The following is a 23,449-nucleotide window of genomic DNA, read 5'->3' on the forward strand; positions in this document are numbered from 1 at the left end:
GTAGCTTAGGATCAATGGCCTCTAAGAGAGTAGGATAAAAGGACACTGACGAAAGTGCAATTGGAGCAGTAGTTGAGCGAGTGTCTACAAGTCGGTCGATCTGTGAAGACACCAAGCTGATTGTAGACAAGGACATCAAATTGAAATGGAAAGAGGCTAATGATGCATTTGCAGGCACATTTGGGGAAGACCACAAAGATTTCCAAGTTTATCTGAACATCCACAAGTCTGGTTTATACCGATTTCATGTAGGTATCCCGTGCTCCCATGCACAGACATGAAATATTGGATCGTCTCGCACACTGATCCTGAGATGATGGAATTGAGCAGTGTCAGCGGGATGGAGATTTATACCTTCAGGGCATAAGATTATGATGAGATGTATTAGATGTCGAACCCTGTGATCACCATGGAGACACCTTTCAGCTTACCCAGGAGAAATGCCAACTCCAGAGATATCTTGAAGAATTGGGTGAAGGAGCCAGCTAAATTGAGGATAATAGCCAACCAGGTCTACAAGACGAAGATACTATGGAAGGCATATCAATACTTGGTCACCTTCACATGTCATCTGTATGGCCAAGAAAGCACGGAAACCTTCCCATAGAGTTGGGTGATCGCGTTGGAGCAACTGGCCAGAGAAGGCAAAGCATGCAATTGGTCTGACCTGTTGGATCACCAACTGAATGAATAGGTAACAAGGGATCGACAACCACCCAAAGGTATGAAAGTAGAAATCTACATATCTGCCTACATCTTGGATGAAATCTATGCCCATTAGGAGTTCTTAGGATTGAAGTGGGCATGGAGACCGACAAAGACCTCTATGAACACTTATTGTAAGATGTAGTCTAAATGCAACTTTAGAGGAGTTATCACACAGCTGTCTAATCATTTTGTCACCTAGGTTTACAAGATGATATTCGAATAGGATCCACCCTCATGTCGAAGGAAGCAATGGAGGCACTAATCAACATAGTTGATTGGTATGCATCACCGTCTGACACCTTCATATGAATGTATAGCATGGAGAAGCCTCCGCAATTGCTCTACTAAAGTTTGCCTTAGACAAGCTCGTCATGTAGGAAGTATCATATCACATCTCGATAGGATTGACAGCTAGGCTGCATCAAAAGAAGAAAATGCCTTAGCCCACTCTTGGATCAGAATATACGAGATACGAAGTTTCAAGCATGTGGATGTTGAAGCAGAGAAGATGAAGAAATACCCATTTGACCTCCGAAGTTACAATCCGTATGACCCGCATTGTCTTGTGAAAGATCATTGCGTGAGAGTACAATTTAACTAAATCCATGGGGCATGTCATTCGGCGGAGGAAGACCCATGGAGATGTTGTTACAAGTCCTCCAGACTCAATGAACTGGTCAGCCTCATTGTGAAATGGATAGTGAAGAAGTGTGGAGCAGCATCCCAGAGAGTACTAGAAGTAGTAGAAATAGAGTAAACATACCAGTGTGTGACAAGGGTAAGAGGAATATTTTCGACTACATGGAGGATGAGAAAAGTTGCAAGTTCTGAGCATACCCGCTTGTGTAGAAATCATATTTGGCCATAGAGGCAAAGAGGCAACAACGTGACAAGAGAAACATGCAAACATAGAGAGAGAAATGGAGAATGGATGAAATAGATAAGGAGTTACATGATTTGAAGGAGCAACTTCAGAAGGAATAGGAGCTGGACAGACAAGAGAAGGAAGTGCAGTGGGAATAGGTACAACAGGAGGTGCAAATTTTGCAAACATATGAAACTTCGCCCATACAGATAGTAGACTCATCAAAACAACTGGCATCAGGCAGACATGGTGAACCATCGCAGGAGAAGGACTCCGCTCAGGAGATAGAGCAAGATATCGACCTCATGCCTCACCACCAAGAGGTCAACCCACTAGCTTCACTGTTCCTAGAAGAGGAGCAAGTCGCAAGCGACCAAGGAGACACTAAAATCCTTGGAGACAATCCGAAGGAGGAGATGCACAAGATCTCAATTGATGAGTCCCAACATAGAGTTATGCAATCTCGCAGAGTGTCGACTCTGAATGATCATACATCTCCTATGCTGTTTGAGGAATGAGTGATCACGCTTGACGTCCGCAAACATCTAGCAGCATTGGCTGATGCTACGAGAGCATATGTCAAAGCCACTAGTTCGAGTGTTGACTTCCTGATAGTTGAGAACAAGCGAATGGATAAGGAGCTATAGATGGCCAAGTAGGGAGGAAAACTGGTTACAACATCCACATGAGCATAATGAAGAAGGTAATACTGGATGAAGTATTGTCCCTTGACACAGTCATGTGGGCATTGTATTCCAAGTTTGGTACCATGCATAAGGTAGTCGTCAATGGTTGGAAACAACGATGTGCTAGAAGATCACGTATCATGTCAAACATGCGTGCTGCTATTAATTACATGTAAACGTGAATGATGAGATACAGGGGAGCCCTGCTTCACTTGCCCAAGATGATGAAGGCTAGAGCTCATGTACCTCATCACTAATGGAACTATGAAGAGATCACGTACCTCATCACTAGTCTATAGGCTTCCCATGTACATGTATTCAAGAATATAGATGTTGTGGTGCACACACATGTGATCCCATCTATTAAGACACTCACGCAGGCGAAGACAAACTCATGGGTCCAACTAGAGATTAACTCGTACTTTGATGAGTTGACGCGCATAACCACCAACCCAGACTTGTCAATTAGTGCAGACAACATGCACAAGTATGTTTCTGGTCAGGTCACACTCAAGAAAATGATGTGCATGCTCTTAGATGAGTTAGACAGAGGAGCTCGAGAAGTGTACTTGGATGGTATGGAGACAAGAGTTTGTTTCCAAAAAGATGTCACCTTAGAGTACATGGACACCATCACGGACTACCAAGCTTGGCATTAGTTCACTACTATCGACCACCGTGAGGATGTCAAAGAGCTGGTCTTCCAACAATTATCTGAGTCATAGTGATGTCTTGCATGGCTTTCTCAAGCCATTTGTCTCACATGGGTACATGTGCATTGTAATGTAAAGTCTTGTCAAGTGTAGTTTCAAGTGTCGGTAATTGGATGTAATAGTCATAGAGTAAATGAAGAGTCATGAGGGTAGATTAATTGTCATAAAGGGGAATGTCAAGGGCCACCCCACCCTTTTCTATAAATAGTCCCTCATAACTCATTGTATAGGCTTTTTGATCAACCAAGCTTCTAATAAGACTATCTTAGATAGAGCTTGGACAATATTGTAACGAGCCTTGTCTTCTCCACTGCACAGAGCTAGTATATCTCTTTGGAGGAGAAGGCGGTTGTGGTTGTAACGTTCCATTGTCAGAACTAGTGGTTGGACATGGATGTATTGTATGACTGTAACTTACACTTCTTAATATAACAAAGCCAACATGTTTCATGAATATGTTGTATTGTATTTCAGCTATCTTGATTACTCTAAATTATATATGTATTTGTTTTCTTATGCATGCATGTGTAGCTATTTTTGTATATGTATGTATGAATCTTTCTGAAATGTATTGTTGGTTTAACCATCACTTTGGATTGCTGGCTAACTTTCCTTCCATGTTGTGATGCATCTTTGGTCATGTGTTACCTTCTTAACTTCATGCTATCATAGGTTTCCAAGGGATGCACTCACCTCACCCTCCGCATGTTAGAACCGCTCATGCACCTTCCTTGTCTTACCGCATATGTCACACCCTTGCTACCAACAGGGACTTCTTACTTACCTGTATGCAGAACCATGGTTAAGGCATTACCGTACGAACCACTGCTGGCCCTCCTACACCAAATGGTCTGAGGTCTAATTGGGACTTCCTAATGGGGAGATCCCCTGACATGTTGATGGGTCTAGCACCGTCAACAAACTGACATGCTTGTTATGATGATAACTAAAGTTAGATTAAGCTAGCATCTATTCAGAAAATTAAATTGTTGTAATTGTCTCGACATGGTATAAATATTTGTGAATGCACCAATGTATTAGTTTGATTGGTTTTTAAGTGATATAATATAAAGTGTGCTTTTGTTGGTTCTCCACTACTTGTGTATCTTATTTATCTCTTTATTTATGTGATTTTATATGTGAATGATTGATGTATTTATCTTTAAACTGTCGTGGATATTCCATTGGATAGTTTGGCACATCGAATATCATAATATTATATTAGGAATATGAAAATTCTTGACTATTATAGTTTATTTAGACTTCAGTATCTATAGATTAAGCTATAATTAGTGCATGCATGTGAATGGAAATTATGCAAAAAAATAGAGAAAAAAAAAGCAATCTCACACACAAACACACACACACATAAGACAAGATATGGTTCGGGAAACCCTTTCAAGAGAAAACCCAGATGGAAGGTAAGGTTGCTTCGCTCTATTTCTCTATCTGGAAATATGGATGCATATACAAAGAAGTTTAAAGGCATGTGGCTCATGGGATGCTACAATGCATAGATCCTCTTTTTTTTCTCTACCTCCTATCTCTCTTGGTTGCATTTTCTCAGTTATGGAACAAAATGCTCTCAAAAGAATGGATTGCCTCTTCCTCATATTGGCCCAGTTATAACACAGCCCAATAACCTACTAGTAGCTAAGTTTGACTACATCAACTCTTAACCAGAGGTACAATATAAACTCTTCTAGATTCTTTTACATCAAAAACACGTGGCTAGCCCCTTTTCCATGAATAATGGGGGTTGACATAGCATCCTCTCGAACCATGGTGGTGGAAACAGAAAGTTCAACCTTTGAGTTGCATAACTTTCACATACTAACTTCAATTGACCTAATTCTTACATCGTTGAAAAGGTCTCTGGGTGTGGAATAGCTAAAGAAAAGGCATGGTGCCAAAGTGGAAAATTTTTACCCCAAAAAATGTCGTTTGATGCCTCAAAATGCTCCCAGAAGGTTTCATACCCCATTTTTCAAATTAGGTCTCGTTGGTAAAAACAGTTCCATAAGATGATTCCTCCACTTTTCCATTCTAAATGTAATGCGATGGATGACAAAAAATATAATGATCCAATCTGGATCATCTCTTTACTATCAGTAACCATGTATATGTTTCCCTATATTACAACATTGGTTCTATTGTTCATAATTCTAAACTCGAGTCATAAAGAATATGCAAACGTCAATGTTAACCTTGGAAGATAGACAATTGATGTGTGAGACAAAAATCAATAACTACCTAAATAACTATGCGAGAAGGAATAGATTATCATTAATAGAAGAGAGAACCAATTGTTTCATAGAAGCGCATGAATGGTTTATTCAAGGTTCCCTGATGGAAATCAAGAAATTTCTTGACCAAATTTGTCATGAAAAAACCTGAAGGTGAATTTGATGTCTAACTTTTATTGAAGCTATCAAACAATGGTCAAATGAATTTTCACAAGTGGGTTGAGTTGATTTTGGACTATTTTTGTGAAGAACAAGCAATAGAAGAAAGAATATCTATTAAAGGAGGTAAGGTATGTTCCAGATCTGAAGAAAAATTTAATTTCAACTAGGCAGTTAGGTGGTGAAGGCTATGTAACTAATTTTCAGGGAAAAACCTTGAAGGTCACTAAAGGAGCCTTGGTAATAGCAAAAGGAGAAAAGGTTGGTACATTTTATTTATGTATTTCTAATTTTGTTAATGCTTTAACCTCCATAGGAGTAGATACAACACTCTAGAATTATAGGCTTAGGCACGAGTGAGAAGGGGATGCATATTCTTCACTCAAGAAATTTGTTTCTAGGTATGAAGCAGGTTGATTTGGATTTATGTGAAAATTGTGTATACGGAAAACATAAGAGAGTCATATTTATTAGAGTTGGGAAGAAAAAGAAGAGAAAAAAATTAGAGCTTGTGCATACAAATGTATGGGGACCTACTCAGGTATCATATCTTGGTGGCTTTCACTATTATGTTAGTTTTATTGATGATACAACTAGGAAAACCTGGATTTATTGTATTCAAAATAAATCTAATGTATTTGATACTTTCAAGAAATGGAAATATTTGTTTGAGAATGAGACAATAATGAAGTTTAAGTGTCTCATGTTAGAAAATGAAGGTGAATACTACAACAAAGAGTTTGATAACTATTGTTTAGAGCATGGAATTCACATAGAAAAGACAATTCCATGGACACCACAAGACAATTTTCTATCATAAAGGATGAATAGGATAATCATGAAGCATGCAAGGTGCATGAGATTGCATGCAGGATTGCCTTTACAATTTCAGGTAGACGTTGTAGATATTGTTGTCTATATAGTAAATAGAGGGCCTTCAAGTTCCTTGGATGGTGGTGTTCCAGAGGCATGGACAGGTTAAAAGGTAAACTACTAGTTTTTAAATACTTTTCATTTGTGAAGCTTGTGTTGACATTAATAAAGAAACTAGAACAAAACTTGTGACAAAATCAAAGAAATGTACCTTCATTGGATATGGTGTTAATGATTTTCGTTATCTCTTATATGATTATGAAAATCAAAAAATAATTAAGAGTAGAGATGTCATATTCAATGAAAAGGTCTTGTATAAGGATCAGATGCAGGGAAAGAAGCAAGAAAAGGAAAAAAATAATACACAGTGCTTGATGAGATCAGTTAAAAGGTAAAGGTTCATGAAAATCATAATGATCAACAACCACAACAACAACATCAACCACAACAACAATAGACACCTCAAACACCTGAAAGTGGTGTTAGAAGATCTACTGGGATAAGTAGACCCCTGGAACGATACTCTCCTTTGTTATATTATGTGTTTTTGACTGATTCTAGTGAACCAAAAAGATATGAAGTGTAGGTTTTAACCCCGTACAGAAATTACCTACATACAAATTCTAAAACACATAAAATAAACAATGCTAGAGCATAACACATAAAACACATATACATAGATATTTTCCCTTGGATCCCAAAACCGAGACTACCAGCTTGATTTTTCATTATTTTCCTTTCATTGTTATAATACATATTTATACATGCTGAAGCATCCAATACCATGGACCAAAAACCATCGTGTCCAAATACATGGACCGAAACCATCACGTCCAAAAACATGTGGGAAAATCATGCACAAAACCATAGGTGGGTCCGCCCAACCTAACATAGGTTCCAAAAACAAAAATTTTCGAGGTGCTGCCCTAGACCCCATAGAGTGGGGTTAACTGCACCACTCAAATCCCCTGTGACCCCCCCGCTAGGCAATCGGCGCAACGAAGGGGGGGCTATGCCCCCCCCTCTAACCCCCCGGTTAACTACGTGGGCTAGTCATGGAAAGAATATAACACAACCCAACATTCTCCCACTTGTTGTTTTCTTTCCACAGGGGGCCACAACAGAGCTTAGTAATTTATTCAGCCCTGTAATTCCCATTGTTTCTCTACACCAAGAGAACTTCTCAAAGCTCATACATTTTGTCAATGCATCTACAGTATTCTTCAAAGTGTCCACCTTTACCAGCATCACCTTTTTGTCTTCTATCATATCCCTCAGAAAGTGATACTAAACATCAATGTGCTTTGTCTTTGAATGATATGCAGGTTTCTTTGCCAAGAAAATTGCACTTTGGTTGTCCTAGCCTATCCTTATAGCCCCCTGTACAAACCCCATACTTGAACACAATCTCTGCAACCAAACTGCTTCCTTGCTTGCATGAGTGGCTACCATGTATTCTGCCTCTATAGTTGATAGTGCCACTACAGATTGTTTCTTACTCATCCAACTGACTGCACCTCCAAATAGGTTAAACACATACCCACTTGTAGATCTTCTTTGATCCAAATCTCCAGCCTAGTCTACATCAACAAAGCCACAAATATCCAAAACTTTTTCCAATCATGGTCTTCCTTGGTAGCACAAACCATAATCACTAGTGCCACGCAAATACCTAAAAACCCACTTCACTGTTGTCCAATGCTCCTTTCCTGGTTTTGACATAAACCTGCGCAATACTCCCACTGCATGTGCAATGTCTAGCCTAGTACAGACCATTGCATACATCAAGCTACCGACTGCACTTGCATATGGAACACGGGACATGTTCTCTTCCTCAACCTGTGTCTTGGGACACTATTCAGCAGATAACTTTACACCTACAGGAATAGGAACCTTCACTGGTTTACTATCCTGCATATTAAATCTCTGCAATATTGTCTCGACATACTTCCTCTAGTTTAACCAAAGCTTCATCTTTGCCTGATATCCTTTAATTTCCATGCCCAAAATATAGTTTGCAGCACCAAGATCTTTCATGTTGAATTTGGAGGATTTTTGGGTCTTCAAATCCTAGATAATTTCTTTGTCATTTCCAACCAACAACATATCATCCACATACAAGACCAAATAAATAACATGGTCACCAATTAATTTAAAATACACACAATGATTTGCTTTGCTTCTACTGAAGCCAAGTCCCCGTATAAATGTATCAAATTTCTGAGACCACATCCTTGGTGACTGTTTTAACCCATACAAAGACTTCTTTAACTTGCATACCAGTTCTTTCTTACCCTTCACCGCAAAGACTTCAGGTTGCTTCATGTAGATTTCCTCTTCCAGATCCCCGTGAAGAAATGTTGTCTTCACATCCATCTGTTCTACCTCAAAATCAAAAGTAGTAGCAACAGATAAAAGTAATATAATAGAGGTTACCTTGGCAATAGGAGAAAAAATATCACCAAAATCAATTCCCAGCACTTGGGAATAACCTTTTGCTACCAACCACGCTTTGTATTTCTCCACATTTCCTTCTGCATTTGTCTTCTTCTTGAACACCCATTTGCTGCCAATGGGTTTCCTTCCAGCTGGCAACTCCACCAGATCCCAAGCCTCATTTTTGTGCAAAGAATCCATTTCATAAACCATGGCCTCTTTCCAGAGTTTTCCATCCTCTGAATCTACTGCTTCCTTCAAATTTCTGGGATCATCATCAGTAATAGATAAAGAAAAATTTGAATAGAAAGCAGATGAACTATACCTTTCTGGCTGCCTTCTTTCTCGAATTGATCTTCTCACAACTAGAGTTTGTGGCTCTTCATCTTCTGATTCCTCCTCTGCTGTAGAGTCTAATTCTTCCTCCTTTAGCTCATACTCTATCTTCTCAGGTTCCTTTGGTTGGACTTCATGTTTAATAACATCTTTCACCTCTCCGAACACCACATCTCGATTGTACACAACCTTCCTTGTTAATGGGTTCCAAAGCTTATAACCCTTTAAACCATCCTTATACCCAATAAATATGCACTTTTCAGATTTACTATCCAACTTGGTTCATTTCTCCTTTGGAACATGTACATATGCATCACAGCCAAATACCCTCAGATGTGAAAGAGAGGGTTTCTTACCAGTCCATACCTCTTGTGGAATTTTTTCCTCCAACACTGATGAAGGTGATCTATTGACCAGGTAACATCCTATCTCCACTACCTCTGCCCAGAATTCCTATCCTAACCTGACACCACTGAGCATGCTTCTTGCCCTTTCCATCAATGTCTTGTTCATTATTTCTGCAACTCATTTTTGCTGAGGTGTATATGGAGTAGTCTTTTGTCATGCTATACCACACCTCTTACAGAATTCTTCAAATTCCTTACTAGAAAACTCTCCATCGTTATCTGTCCTCAGCACCTTTATCTTATTCTTTGTCTGGTTTTCAACCAAAGCCTTGAATTTTGTAAACCTGTCAAAGACTTCAGATTTCTTCTTAAGGAAATATATCCATGTATTCCTTGAGAAGTCATCTATAAATGATACATAGTACATAGACTTACTCAGTGATGGAACCTTCACAGGTCCAAACACATCACTATGCACAAGCTCTAATATATATTTCGCCCTCTTACCACTAGAGGGGAAACTCACCCAATTCTGCTTCCCATATACACAATTTTCATAGAAATCAAAATCTAGAGAGCTATTACTCATACATTCTACCATACCTTTACCATTAAGTATTCGAAGGCCCTTCTCTCCAATATGTCCAACCCTTTGATGCCAAAGCATGGTCTTCTCTTCAGAGACCACTAGATTTTCTACTCCACTTTCAGGAGCCACAGAACTGTTGCACCCATCAACAACCGTGCTACCTTGCAGCTTGTACAGAGTTCCAATCCGAACTCCCCGCATCAATACCAGTGCTCCCCGAACCATCTTGTAGGTATCCTTCGTGAACACTGTTTTTACACCTGCATCATCCAACTTGCTTACAGAAATCAAATTTCTGGCCAATGCAGGAATATGCAAAACACTCAGAAGTGTTCTAACCCTTCCACCTTGAAAATTCAACTTTACTTTTCCACGAACAATGATTCTATCCTTCTTATCATCCCCTAATAATACATCACCACCATCGTATTTCTCATACTTGCAAAATCACTCTCTATGGGGAGTGAAGTGAAAGGATGCACCTAAGTCAATCAACCATGACTCATGATCTACATGTGTACTTGAAGAAGCCAAGTACACATCCCCACCTTCATCTGAGGTGGTTTTTGCCTCTGCAGAAGGAACATCATCATATCCCTTTCCTTTATCAGGAGCTTTAGATTTACAGTCCCTTCTGTAGTGCCCTTCCTTTCCGCATTTCCAGCACACCACCTTTACAAGTTTTCCTAGAGATTTAGATATCCTTCTATATTTAGATCTCCCACTCGATGACTTATTTTTGTTTTTTTCCTCGTACAGACAAGGCATCACCATTCTGGCTCTCCATATTTTTCCATCTCATCTCCTCTGTCAACAAGGATGAGACTATTTCATCAAACTAGAAGGCAGTTGCATTGCTGCCTATTGCAATAGCCAGACTATCCCATGAATCTGGTAGAGAATACAACAAACTGATGCACTTATCTTCATCTAAAATTTTAATATCAATAGATGCTAACTGACTTACCATAGTATTAAATACATTCAGATGCTTTTTCATCGAGTCTCCATCTTTCATCCTCAGGTTATACAGCTTTTTTTGCAGGAATAGTTTATTCACCAGAGACTTAGACTGGTATAAAGTCCCTAACTTGTCCCACAAAGCCTTCGCCGAAGCTTCCCCTAATACATTCAGCAATAGTGAATCTGAGACACACAATTGTATTATGCTCTTTGCCTTCTAATCCAACTTCTTCCATTCTTTATCAGACACTCCTGTTGGTTTAATACTCGGATCTACCATGATCCACTGAGCTTTATCCACCAATAAATCCTCCATCTTGAATTTCTACAACTCAAAACTCTGACCATTAAATTTCTCGATCTCTATCTTTCCACTGCTCACCATCTTCTTTCATGACCAGAATCGATCTTGTAGATCTCCCATCCAACAAGGTCTACCATAGGCTCGAGCGAAACCCCTCAGCAACAAAGGCGTCCCCTTGAAGCCAAAACAACTCCGATACCAAATGTAGGTTTTAACCCCGTATAGAAATTACCTGCGTACGAATTCTAAAACACATAAAATAAACAATACGAGAGCATAACACATAATACACATATACATATAGATTTTCCCTTGGATCCCAAAATCGAGACTACCAACTTTATTTTTCATTATTTTCCTTTCAACATTATAATACATATTTATACATGTAGAAGCATCCAATACCATGGACCGAAAAACATTGCGTCCAAAACCATGGACCCAAAACCATCATGTCCAAAAACATGTGTGAAAATCATGCACAAAACCATAGGTGAGTTTGCCCATCCTAACATAGGTTCCAAAACCAAAATTTTCTGGGGCAGCCCCATAGAGTGGGGTTAACTGCAGCCCTCAAACCCCCTGTGACCCCCTCGCTACACAATTGGCACAACGAAGGGGAGGCTCTGTCCCCCCTCTAACCCCCCAATTAACTACATGGGCTAGTCGTGGAAAGAATATAACACAACCCAACATGAAGAAGCAATGTAGGTAGAAACTAGGAAGAAGTGGGAGTAGTTCATGGAAGAAGAGATGGTGTCCTTGATGTATAACCAGACTTGGGACTTAGTAAATTTGTATATATGTAAAATAGCATTTCATAATAAATGGGTTTATAGGTTGAATGAAGAAGATGGATGTAAACACAGGTATAATTATATACTTGTGGTGAGTGGGTTTGCACAAAAGAAAGGTATAGACTTTGATTAAATATTTTCTCTTGTTGTTCAAATGACTTCAATCATAAATATTTTAAATCTAGTGGCAATAGAAGGTTTGCATCTTGAGTAGTTAGATGTAAAGGAAACCTTTCTCCATGGGGATTTGGAGGAAGAAATATATATGCAATAGCCACAAGGGTATGAGGTCAAAGGGAAGGAGAAATTAGTGCGCAAGTTGAAGAAGAGATAGTATGGCCTAAAGCAACCTCCAAGGCAATGGTATCTACAATTTGATAGGTTTATGTCTAAACAAGGTTATACTAGATGTCCTTTTGATCATTATGTTTATCTTAAGAAACAAAATGATGGAATCTATATTATATTACTATTGTATGTAGATGACATGCTTGTCGCAGAGTCTAACCTGTAGGGAATAAATGTGCTCAAAGAAAAATTGGCAAATTCATTTACAATGAAGGATTTGGGTGCTACAAAGTATGAGAATAACTAGAGACAAGAAAAAACACAAATTAACATTGTCTCAGAGTGAGTACATAGAAAAGGTTTCGAAAAGATTTAATATGTGGAATGAAAAAATAGTTAGTACACCTATGGCTAGCCATTTCAAACTAAGGAGATGTGTTCAAAGAGTCACGAAGATATGGATTATAGGTGTAAAGTTCCATATGCATCAGTAGTTGGAAGGTTGATGTATGCAATGGTCTGCACAAGGCCTGATATTGCACATGCAGTGGGAGTTGTAGGAAAGTATATGGACAATCCAAGAAAAGAGCATTGAATGGCAGTGAAGTGGATTCTCAAGTATTTGAGAGGTACCACAAATCAAGTATTATGATTTGGTGGTTAAAACATTGCTCTAAAGGGATATGTTGATGCAAATATGGTAGGTGATAGAGATAACGAGAGGAGCACCATAGGGTATGTGTTTATTGTAGATGGAACAACTGTCAGTTGGGTTTCAAAGTTGAAAAACATTGTTGCACTTTCAATAATAGAAGCAGAGTATGTTGCTGCTACAAAGGCTAGTAAATAAACAATTTGGTTACAAAGGTTTATGGATGAGTTGGGAAAGAAGCAAGAGATGGGAAGGTTATGGAGTGACATCCAAAGTGCCAGTCATCTTGCAAAGAACCCAACATTTCATTCCAAGACTAAAGATATACAGCTCAAGTACCATTTCGTATGGTTAGTGTTGGAAGATGGACAATTGAATTTGGAAAAGGTACACACTAGCTAGAATCTTGCAGGTATGTTAACAAAAGTTGTAAGCAGGGAGAAACTAAGATTTTTCTTAGTTTAAATTGTTCTTCAAGTATGATTATGAATATGAGAAACAAATAGGTCCAAAGTGGAAGCATTGTCTAGCAAGCGAAGTAGCGATGAAGTTGCTTTGATCAGTCTCCAACTGGGAGATTGTTGGGTGTGGAGCATGTTAAGTGGATAAATCCCTCTTGTTGACAAGAGAAATATCCCTAGATCCTAAAGGAAACTAGAAACAAACATATAATTGAATAGCTCTTTTCCTAATCTCACTTCGTTTGATTTGTAAATACAAGAGTAGGAGAATAACCCTCTTACCTATTTGTGAAATGCTTGATGGAGATCCCTACTCCATCTCGATGCAACTTTTGAATTCTCAAAAATACCTGCAATCATAGACATAAGAAATATCAAAGGAATATGCAACATGAAAATTCAAACAATCTTAATCTAATAATGAATGTTGAAATGATCTTAATGAATATCAAAAGCGACATAAATCATTCATCATCTCAGTAAGATAATACAATGGAAAAAGGAATTCATTTGTAGTAATTCAACGATAAAGAAGAACCTTACAACCTATACCTTGGTGTCATGAGGTTCCTCCCAAATGCCTCTAATCCTCTCCTTAGATGATAAGACTTCAAATATAAATCCAATAGCATAAGTGTATTTTTTCTAAACCTCCCAATCCCTCTAGCCTGTAGTCAAATTATACGCCAAGAGGAAGAAGTTTTAGATCCAAAAGAGAAGGATGACATCCTCTAATTGGAGAATTAGGGTTCGTTCATGAGACCGAATTAGCTCCATGATCTAAGGTGTATGGCTCAAATAGATATGACCCAAAAGCTTTCAGTTGCGATATATTCACCCAACAATTCTTCTGGAATTGACTTTTTATTCTTACTTTTCTTTGAGTTGTGTGTGTGGTCTATAACAGAAGACAGATCACAGTTTTGTGCAAGTTTAAAGGATAGAAACTGCAAATGAGCATAAACTAACTAGGAAAAGTGTGCAGGTCATATAAAAGAACTTATAAATCTATTTTTCCCAAATTCATAGCTTCTTCAAGGGTTTTTTATTGTTTGACCTCTAAGGGAGTGTAATGGGACATGTTTATGGATGACGAGAGATCAATTTTAATAGTCAAGTCTCATGGTGAAAAAATGAAGTGTAACATAGCTTGGTTATCTTCTTGATTTAGAGGTCTTTGTTTCAGCCAAATGTATACCCCAGGAAGAATATACACCCCTCTGGGTCATTCAATGGGTAGATGATCTTACAGTAGAAGTTATGTTAATTTAGGGTTTTTTACCGTAGAAGGCAACCCTCAGTTTATATGAGGGAATTGTATTATGGTTGTATATTATTGTTCTAGGAGAGAGAGAGAGGAGAGTGAAGAGAAAATTATGGTGGATCTACTGTAAGTTGTATCTATTCATTTTGTTGTATAATATAAAAGGAAGGACTAGTTGTTTCTCTGTGGACGTAGCCCAAATTGGGTGAACCACATATATCTATGTCTCTCTTATTTTATGCATTTATGTATTTGTGTTTCCGCAATATTTTGTGTATTTCATTTCTTCGAAAATTGATTTCTAACATGGTTTTCCTAATATATAGATAAAGTGTTCAACACCGATGAGTTGTTCTTGAAAGACAACATCGACAAGCAAGGAAGAAACATGTCTTTGAGCAATTGACCCGCTGTTGATCATACCGTTAATGACCAGTCAAGTAATATTGGAACTTTTGTAACATCAAAAACTTTGTTAAGTAAAATGTGATTATACCAAATACCCCTCTATGAGGGTGATGAAGATCAAAAAAGGCATTGGTTTGTTTGTGATAAATTCTTATCTAAAAATGAAATTACTGATAAGGATAAACAAAGGGCTCAATTTGTAGCAGCCTTGAGGAAACATGCACTAATATGGTTCATGAATCTTATTGAGAAGCAACCAAAATCAAAGGATGAAATTAAAAACCAACTTTCTCACTTTCTTCATGGGCCAAGATGTAAAACATCTGGTAGCACAGAAGTAAAAGGAAATTAAATAGCAACCCAATGAAATAGTGAGATAATATGATAAAATATTTAAAGACTTATTGAGTCACATCCCATATATCGTTGATGAACACTTATTATTGCAATGGTATGTGGCTAGTATCCTATAAAATATTCACAACCCACTGAGAATGCATGAATTTAAAACTTGTGAAAAGGTTCTCAAGTTGGCCCAGTGTATTAAAACAGGTGATGAAGGTGAGTTGACTATCTCATCAACTAATAATAAACTTGAAGAAAAAATTGAGAAACTACAAAATTCATTTTTGGCTTTGAAACTTATAAATAAAAACTTATGGTGGACTAATTGTTGGATGGAAGGACACACTAAGGATACTTGTAAATTTTCAAACTACTTTGATTAGGATGTCTAACAGATACAATCTAACATATATTGTGATATCTGTCAAATTGCTTCAAATCATATAACTAAATATTGTCAATACAATGTTCATAACTCTAAGCCTAAATGGTGCACCATTTGTTAAGAAAAAACCCACTAAACAAAAGAATGTCTGCTCAATGGAAATAAAAAGCTAAATTATCATATTGTCTATCATACACAAACCGTGCATCAGTTTAAGGAGCCACCAACATATGACAAAAGAGGAAACAGTCGAGGAGGATATGGTGGTTGACAAGGGGGATACAACAGTAGAGATTGAGGTCACGGTTGAGGTTGAGGAAGGCTTTGTTGCTTCACTTGTTGGTAGGAGGGTCACACAACCCCAAAATTCCCATTAAAGGATAAGACTGAATTATGCTTCTACAATATGTGCAACTTTGGGGATCATTCCTTCAAAAATTTCCCCAAGATTATTGATTTTTTTTTAATAAGAGAACTGTGAATTTATTCCAAACTGTCCCAAGACATGATATTTTTAATTTGAAAAATATTTATGTTGTTACAAGGCCAGGCATTGTAAGAGATGATAATCACAACTAGAAATATTCGATCGGAAAAAAATATGACTAAGCACCCAGATATACAGGGACAAAATGACACAATGATAAGAGTAGTAAAATTCTTTACAAAATAAGTTGACTCACAAAAACTATCAAAGGATGTCATACTAGAAGAATTTTTGGAGCTTATAAAGAAAAATATTCACTTGGACATCTTTTAGATATTTTTAACATGCTAAAAGACTATAATGAAAGCAGAGAGAAATGTAAAAATGTACAACAACTATCACAAGGGAAATAGTTTGAAGACCATGATACAAAACTCAACCTAAGGATAAATGGATATATGGTAAGACAAGTCTTTTTAAAATTGGGTCACAAGTTAATATACTCCCTTGAGAAACATGGATTAGCATGGGAAGACCAAATCTACATAGGATGAATAATTATCTTAAAATTGTTGATCGAAGTTTCATTGAACCTATTGGGACATTAAGGCCAATAAAAACTTCAATAATGGGCATCCCATGAATAGCTAGTTTTTAGTTCATTGACCTAGTTGACAAAACATCGACATATCTTGCACTAATCAGTAGGCCATGGGGACAAAGGATGAAATAAAATATCCCATTAGAGAAAGATAGAATTAAGCTTAGCTTTAATGAAAATAAAATCATTATTCCTTTGGAACACCGTGAAGGAAATCCATGGGTCAAAGCTTGAAAAGAAAAATAAAAAACAAGAAGATTGTACCAAGTGCTACATGAAGATCAGAACAATGTGAAATTGAATGCCTTTGGAAAAATTTTAACAGGATCACCTCTCTCCATCAGTCAGAACTCTGATACAGATCTCTATGAGTGGCAAGCTAAAAGCTATGAATAAAAAGAAAAATAATACCAGATGATTGAAGCAATTCCAACAACAAAAAATTGACCCTATTATTCTATTAAAGTGGTTCCTATCCTTAAAGAAAAAAATGGAGAGGAACATTGTCACTACTACAAACTGATTTAGCACAATATTCTAGTAACATGCTTCGATTGAGGAATGGGATTCCCCTGTTAACCATGTTGAACAAGTAACAAAATCCATTGGCGTACACGGGAGGATGAAAATTCTGGTGCAAACCTTTACAGGTCAAGCATAAAGATGGTGGGATACCCACTCATCTCGACTCTAAACATGGAAGACATTGACGACATATTTTATTGCATGTTCTGGAGATCAAAAAAATTCCGCACAAGAAAATATATCTATATTTAGCCTTCGACAAGACCTCGTCCTTCATATACAAAAATATGAGTCGGAATCAAGTAGGATCAGATATAGAGATGAGAGATTCTATCCTCATATGTTTATGAATAATTTAGATGACTTGTCTAATAAGTGGTATAAATTAGAAGCTCAAGGTAAATATTTATAATGGAAAGATTTGAAATATAATTTTATTAAGTATTTTTAGTTTAGGCTAAAGGAGAAAGAATTGAATGACGCAATTTAGAAATTAAAGGATTTTATAAAGGAAAAACCATCCAACAATAAAACATTAGCCATCAATGTCTCCTTCACTTGTAATACGTGTGATATACATTATATACATTAGGACAGAAAATGCCTAGCCATTAGAAGTGGAAGAATATCTTATCCCCGACCAAAGTTTTTGTTGGAAGAAGGATCATCTAGAAAATCACAAAATAATAAAATCGGTGTAAAAGCTTGAGAAGCAAGAAATTGAGAATGTTGAGAAACTAGACTTTCCACCTAGTTACCAAGAAATAAAAGTTGGGAACCAATGATTCGACGAGTCAAATGCACCTAACTAGATGGATGCAAAAGTGAAGATAAAATAAGTTAACATATCAAATGATGATCAACCAAAGATTTCCTGACTTGGTGACTATTAGTCAGACAAACAAATAACAAGAATTTTCAACTTTCTCAAAGAATATTAGGACATATTCACCCATGACTATAAATATTTAAAGGAAATTGTAAAAAAAAAAATTGGAAGATAAAAATAAACCTCATCCCAGGAGCTAAGCTAATTAAAAAGATTCCTTACAAGCTTTGTTGGAGAGGTAAATCCCCTCTACGGATAGAGGCGATCCCTACTAGCCCAGCAAGGGTCTAGCAACAATCAGTCAATGCTACTATGCAAGTTCCTAATTGCAATTAAAAAAGAGGTAAAGAGCACCTACTTGGATTCCAGCACTGTTGTTTGATGAAGAGATGCCACCTTCACTCCTTCGCCCCGGCTGGTCACAATCTCCCGCGATCCCTGCGAATAGATACCTGCACACACGAAGAGGGAACAAACACAAGCGTGAAATCTAATAAAAGCAACCATACATCAGTCAGAAAGGATGTAATTCACATTTAACCATTGCATAGACAAATGAGAATGGAACAATAATAGTAGTCATCTATTATTAATCGAACAGAGAAGAGTACAACCAAATGTTCTGACGTCGGTATCCTTCTCAGGAGGGGCCAGACAGCAAGTATCTCAAGCATTCACCTTTGGAAATGATTCTCCCAAGACAAGAAACTCTCTCTCTCACACAAGCAACACAACAGAACCTTCCCTAATCTATCATGCACTTCCACACTTATCACACCAAATACCTATAGTAACAGCAATCTGAGCACTATAAGCTCTATACAATCCAAGCTATTCCAAAACTAGCTGCTCATGGTAATGGTAGAAGTTTATATAGGAGAAGGAGCCTCCTAAAAGGGTGGAAGGATGAGCTTATCTTCAAGGGAAGTAGTTGCAAAGGGTCGAACAGACATGCCATAGAAGGGAGTCGATACTCACAAGGCCAACAACCAAGTCTGGAGTTATCTGGAAGGCTGGCTGTTGGAACAGATTCGCCAAAACTGGATCAGCACGGGTGCATAACTGGTCTGGAGCACTAACGTCACAATGACATAATGGAAAAGGCCATGTCGGCGCGGGTAGATACAAACAGGAGTTGCGCTGGTCATGAAATTCGATCAGTGCGGGAAAGGCGTGTGCTTCCGCGTTGGCAACACTCACGGTCTGTTATAAAGCGCCGTCATCGCGGATATTTTAGAAATAGACGCGCTGATGAGGAAAAATTTGGAAAAATGGGTTTTTGGCCAGTTCAGAAGGCATGAACTTGATTATTGTGAATTCCTGACACAGTAGGGTGACTGACAGGGAGACAGTGACAAATTACTGTGTAACAGATGCCCCCTAAAGCATGAAGACTGAGAGAGTGGGAGGGGTGAAATGCTTTGCAACACTCGCCGAACTGGAACACCACCAGGAAGGACTGAATATCTCTGATAATCAAGTACATGCAGTCTAGGCATGGGCGCAGCCATCCGAAAGACATGCGAAAAGGTTTGTGGAATGGACGCAGCCACCCAGCTAAAGAGACCAAAATAATGATAAGGTATGGTCGCAGCCATCCATGAAGACTCAGGTATGGGCGCAGCCATCCATCAATGAGTCATGTAATGATCATCCACAAAATCGCAACCTGGATCATAACAAATAGAGATCCAGGGTCTTGCGCTCCGTCCCGATCTGAACAAAGTACAAGTCCAAGCATGCGAATATAGGAGCTGAAGTCGAACATGCATGAACATCGTCTGATTACCAGTCAATGATGAGAACTGTTAACAGACGCGAGAGGTACCACCAATAATGACAATGGTCCTCAAGGTACTATAGGTACAATCCGCGGTGTGTGAATCAATGAGCTGGTGTCGAACACCCACGGAATCATTCGATCGAAGGCCAATGATGAAAACCTCGCGTCGAACACGAAGAACCTGCCATTGAGGCATGCAGGCTCTAAGGCACCTGGAGGGAGTCTCTAAGTCGCCTTCCTGGATAATGAGCTGAAGTCGACAGGAAGCGACCTTGATCGAAGGTGGGCCATAATGTTTCCCACATCATCGACACAAGACAGAGGTAAAATGATTTGTGTGAGATAGCAGATGAGGTTGTATTATTGCAGAGGTCAACTTCTCTTGAACATATCGGTGGCACGACAGTGGATTTGGCAGTATTTGACATCAAATGAGCAGAGGGTATGATGATGGTGGCAATGAGCAAATGAGAGGTCAAATAGAATAACCCATACCCATGGAGGTCAGTTGTGAAACAAAATGAGAAAATTCCACCCGACACGAATGCAGACCAGTGCCATGTTCAAGAGCGACATACTATCGACGCAACAATTGCAGTTCCATTTTCCCCACCATTTCTAGCAGGTACCCCGGTTATTTTTGGATGACAAGCTTGACGGGGATAGCATATGCTTGAAGAGTGTCATTTCGACAATGCCCGATGTCATCAAGTGTTTAACGAGCCTGACAAAGGAAAAGCTCAACGTCTTTTCTTGTTTAGAGAGTCTAAAAAGACAGCGGAAAAGGAGACTCCAGGGGGGTCCTTTTTCGTACAGTTGTGTCTCTCGAGCCCAAAAAAGTATAAAACAATGCTCGAAAGAATTGCCCGACCACTACGATCGAGGAGTAATTTTCGTAAATAGTGCCTTCGACCTGAAAAAGTAAAAAAGCGGTCGGAAACACGTCATTTTAGAGCCGATAATGAGTGCGAAACGACAAACACCCGTCAATCTTTTTAAGTTACACGGTCGGAAAAAGAGCTTAAAACGACCGCCTCTCATTCCCTTTAACGAGCTGAAAGGAAGCTCGGCCATCTTTTCTTGTTTTATGTCAGAAAAGAGCTCAAAGATGACATTTTTTGGGACCAAGTGATTTTAGGACCATTATGACTTCACCGATCGTGAGGACCTGCACAGTAAAAATACCCGCATAAATCCGTTCGACATGTTAAAAAACACCTTAAAACATGCATAATACATTGACAGAAGTGCTAAATCCATGGTAAAAGCATGACAAAACCCACATTTGAAAAATCTATAGTTAATTGAGCCATTTTTACTATAAATAGAAGGGTAAATAGTCATTTTTGCCATATTGAGCCTTCGAGAACGTTGTGAAGCTGTGAAGTTGATGGAGCGAATTCTTCCTCGTGCGGACACCATTCATCGAACGGCTTGATCTAGGTAGGTTCCCCTTGCCATGCACTCCATTTTGAGTCCTTATAGTAGCATTTTAACGGTGGAATTTGCTCATTTGGGCAAATTCTTTGAGCGTGGATGCGCTCTCGGTCAGCGTGGATTTCCCGCTCGGGACCGCGCTGATCGATTTAAAATTATACGTACCACCTTTTGGGTCAGCGCGGAAAACACGTGTTCTTCCGCGCTGACCCAATGAAAAAACACAGGGGCGCCATTTTCAGCGCGACTGTTTTTAAAACAGTCGCGCTGGCGCGGAAAAATATGAATTTTTATAAAATGAACGTAAATTTTTCCACAAACAGCGATCTAATGTTTCTTCATGGCTTTGCAGGGCACAATGGCTTTTGTATGGCAAGAGAGAGCCCACGATAACGAAGATATAGCCGCATATGCACTTGCCGAATGCCGGAATGCAATGCGGGCATGCGGTTTCCTGAAGTTCTTCCTGACTCCGCGCCTGAGAGCGCAACCTGACTTGCTGGAGTTCCTGATCAGAGCTTGGAACCCAATAGATGAGAAATTCACCATCCGCGGCCAAGACATCGAGTTCGATGCCTCGGATATCTATTTTTTGACTGGTTTGTCGCGCCGGGGCCAGAGGCCCATCCTGGAGGGGCAGCGACCCAGCGGCGAGACTCTGGACCAGCTGATGGCTAGAGTATGCCCAGGAGCTGAAAAGACACGGAGCGGGAAGGTTGCTATCCCGACAGTGCGGGACATGCCTCTCTGCACGATACTCTTCCTAGTGACACGGGCAGTGGGTTCCTTGGCCAATCATGAGGCCTCGAAGAACCAACTGTTGTTAGCTCTGGAGTGCCTACAGCCCACCATCTTTGACTGGGCGACTGCTGTGACCGCTAGTATGAAGAGGCAACTAAGCAACTGCCGTCGTGGAGAGACGAAGCAGTTCGCGTATGGGTCGCTCCTTCTGCCGCTCATGCTGGAGCGGGTGCCGGTTCTACAGCTACAGACCATGGCTGTGGATCCACCTAGAGGTCCTCGAGAGATGAGGGCTAGTCGATGGGCCCGCGTCATGCCGCGTGGAGGTGGTGGTCACCCAGTATCTTGGGGAGTGTATTTTAGAGAGTGGCTAGAGTGCCAGGTTGTCATTGTGGAGGACTGGCCATATGTCGGCATGGACTTCCGCAATGACCCTGACATGCCACTGCCCGCAGGAGAGCATTGGGATGATGGAGGTATGTCACTTGATCTCATTTTAACATTTTTTGATGTTTTTGGTTTTTCATGTACATGTCTTAATAAATGTCACTGTATGCAGATGTGGGACCTGTGAGACCCGTTGGCCTAGCCCCAACGGCACGGAGAGAGGGACCAGAAGCTGGAGCCCTGGCCTTAGTTCCTCCAGGAGTGGATACATCGGAGACCGTGGCTCGCAACCTTGAGGGTTTGCTGGAGGGAGTGCCGGATTACCAGGGGGTCGAGGAGGTTCCTATAGAGCACCAGATCCACACAGTGGGGGTGGCACCCAGGATGCACCGCCTTTTGAGGCGGGTGGCACGAGCAGCTGTATGCTACAGAGAGCATAACCCTGCACACTAGACGCCTAGGTTTATTTCCACTGATGTTTTGAGAGACATATGTCTTGGATGTACTGAGGATAGTGACTCTATTTTTGACATACACACTTATTTTTGATCGCCTTAGTGCGCCACACGATATATATATATATATATATATATACATACCGATTTTTGGATGGATCTTGTTACATGTGATGATGTTTTGTTTATGCTATGCAAATGTTCAGTACAAATGTAATCTTATGTATGAATTGCACAACACATGACCCATAGATTTTAATTTTTTAAATGCAAGCTTAAAAGCACACACAGCACGCATGCAAACTATGCTTGGGAAATATCTTATTTACATATGCTTTATTCTATCATGCTTTCTACGCTTTCTTGTATGATGTTATCTATTTCGCAAATGTATGTCTAACACATGATTTGCCAATGCATCAGTCAACGTGTTTAATCG

Source organism: Pinus tabuliformis, chromosome 8 (genome assembly GCF_031772625.1).
Source record: "Pinus tabuliformis cultivar Carrire ecotype Pingquan chromosome 8, CPIR1, whole genome shotgun sequence".
In the NCBI taxonomy this organism is placed as follows: domain Eukaryota; kingdom Viridiplantae; phylum Streptophyta; class Pinopsida; order Pinales; family Pinaceae; genus Pinus; species Pinus tabuliformis.